This window comes from Elephantulus edwardii, unplaced genomic scaffold (assembly GCF_000299155.1).
Source record: "Elephantulus edwardii isolate Elephantulus edwardi_28Jun2011 unplaced genomic scaffold, EleEdw1.0 scaffold00074, whole genome shotgun sequence".
NCBI lineage: Eukaryota > Metazoa > Chordata > Mammalia > Macroscelidea > Macroscelididae > Elephantulus > Elephantulus edwardii.
In genome coordinates, this window is record NW_006399824.1 from 2,575,907 (window position 1) to 2,579,198 (window position 3,292).

Here is a 3,292-nt window from a genome sequence, read left to right on the forward strand (position 1 = left end):
CCTTGGAGAGGGACATCATGCTTGGGAGGGTGGAGGGACAGCACAGGAGAGCAAGGCCCTCTATGAGGTGGATTGATTCAGTGACTGGGATTATTGGGATGGGAGTGTCAGAGACGGTGCGATTGGCACAGGACAGAGCGGAGTTTAGGGCTGTTGTACAAAGGGTCGCTATTAGTCGCAGGCGACTCGACTGCACATAAGAACAAACAAACAACAATTACCTATGTAAAATAAAATGTATATAAATGATTGCATGAAACGTACATAAAAAGATTATCTAAAATACAATGCGTATGAATGATTGTATACAAATCAATACCCTCCCCCTACACACACACAAAAATAGAAAGGATGAGAGAAATAGTTAAAGGCAAAAGCAAAGATAAATAATAAAAAACTCAATACATGACTAATGCAGTCAATGAGATATTAGAAACCAAAGAAAGACATGAAAATGTAATCCAGAATAATAAGATCAGCAACACAGACGTTATCAACATGTGAGAAAGATGAAAGAGCGGAACTGAAGAAATGGAAAACAGAATCCGTGAAACTGAAGACAAGGCACTTAACACTGATCTACTATAGGGAAAAGCAGAAACAAGAAGAAAGAGAAAAGAAGAAAGCATACAAATTATGTAGGATACCATCAAGAAAAATAATATACATGTGATTGGAATTCCAGATCAGGAATGTGAGGAGGATACATTGAGAAAACTGTGGATGAAAATTCTATAGGTATCATAAAAAATGAGAAAATATATATCAAGAAGCTGAGGAAACCTCAAAAAAGACATAACCCAAAAGAAAAATACCAAAAAATACCATAGTTAGATTTTTAAAAATAAAAAACAATTACAGAATACTAAAAGCAGTTCAAAATACTTTGGGCACATGGCCAGAAGAGACTAGTCCTTAGAGAAAGACATGGTTGGAAGGGTGGAGGGACAGTGCAGGAGAGGAAGATCCCAGATGATACAGTGACTGGGACAATGGAGGTTGGTGTGTCAGAATTAGTGAGACTGGCTCAGGACAGGGCCAACCTCAGAGCTGCTATACATAGGATTGCTATGGGTCACAGGCAACTTGACAGCACATAACAACAACAAAAGCAGCTCAATAAAAATAATAGTTACCCACCAAAAAGAGCGAGGTACAAGATCAACAAGGAAAAATCAGTCCGATTTCTCTACAGTGCCAAAGAAAACACTGAAAAGGAAATAAGAAAAACCAATGCTAATTATAACAACCAACCACAAAAGGAATACTTAGAAACATATCTAACCAGAGACACAAAAGACCTATATAAAGAAAACTACAAAACATTACCATAATAAGCAAAAAAGAGATGCCATGTTCATAGAAAGGAAGATTCAATGTTGTCAAGTTCACAATTATATGAAAAGTAATCTACACGTGAAATGTAATCTCAATATAGAACCAATGCCATTCTTCAAGGAGATGGAAAAGGTTTCTTCCAACTTTGGAAAGGGAAGAGATCTGAGTAAGCAAAGCTCTGCTGAAAGAGTAGGAGGCATCACACTCCCTGATTGCAAAATTTAATACACAGCTATAATAATCAAAACATCATGGGACTAGTACCATGACAGACATATAGATCAGTGGTATATAATTGGGAACTCAGAAATCAATCCATACACCTAAGGTGGAGAGATATTTGACAAGATGAAATCAATTAAATGTGGTAAAAAAATGGTACTGGCAAAACAAGAGACCTATGTGCAAAAACTAAAACAAGGTTCACGTTTCATACTATACACAACAACTCTAGGTGGATTAGGGATCTAGGGATAAAACAAAAAGCTTTAAAAATCATCAGAGAAAAAATAAGAACACATTTGGATGCTTTACTCTATGGCATGAATAGGCTTTCAAACATAGCCAAAAATGCATTACCAAGAGAGAATAAAATAGTTAAATGGGACCTTCTAAAATGTAAAAAATCGCTGGGTGCATCAAAAACCTACTCCAATAGGGTGAAAAGAAAGCCCACAGACTTGCAAAAAATATTTGGCAACAAGATACCTGACAAAAGCCTCATACTAAAATTTCTAGAATACTCCAGCACCTCAACAAACAAGAACAGAACACTCAACTACAAAATGAGAAGATATGAAAAGATTCTTCACCAAATAAGATAGATATTCTGATGACCAGCAAACAAGTAAAGAAATGCTCAAGGACACCAGCTATGAGAATAATGCAAATCAAAACAGAAATGAGGTATCACATCACTCCAGCAACAATAGCAAGGTTTAAGAGGACAACAAATAACAAATGTTTGTGAAAATGCAGTGTGATTGGAATTATCATGCACTGCTACCTCTGAAGATAATATGGTACAACTACTATTGAAGTCAGTCTGGTTGTGTCAAAAAGGTGAAAATAGATATATCATTTGATCCAGTTATCCCACTACTAAAAAAATCAGAGCCTGCAACATGAACAAATATATGCACAACTATATTTAATGCAGCACTATTCACAACAGCAAAGAAGCAGCACAAGTGTCCATAAACAAGTGAATGGACTCAGAAACTCTGGTGTACTCACACAATTAAATATTATGTTGTATTAAAGAACTCACAAAACACTACAACTTAGGTGAGACTAGAGGACATTAGGCTGAGTGCAATAATCAAAGCACAAAAGAAAAATACTGTGTAAGAGCAATATTATAAAAATAAGATGGTTATGGTGCAAGCATGGACAATAGGAACAGAATGGATAGACGCTGAGCACTGCTGGAATAGGGCATGGGAAGATCAATGATGAACAGAAATAGACTAGGGAAAGAAGTCAGAAATTAATGGGCTATCAAACAGCTTGTACATTGCAATTAAAAGTCTGAAAAATGACATGCATAAGTGACTAAATGAGAAGGAAGGAGGAGAGGACAAAAAATAATCTAAGAAAAGGTGACTGCATGGAGAGTTGACAAGCAGGCACAGGACCAGAGGGAGGGAGAGGAAACAAACATAAACAAATGAAAGGTAAATCGAAGGGGGAGTACAGCTGGGTTTCAATCTGTTGTTAGATGTCATGGTGTCAACTACAACTCACAGTGACCCTATGAACAACAGATATTGTAAATAATAGCATTATACAATTGTAATTAATGTTATTTAAAAAACCATATGTAGTATTCCATTGTGTGAATATACCACAGCTTCTCTAGCCGTTCGTTTGTTGATGGGCACTTAGGTTGTTTCCAACTCCTTGCTATTGTGAACAAAGCTGCAATAAACATGGGTGTGCATATATCTGCTTG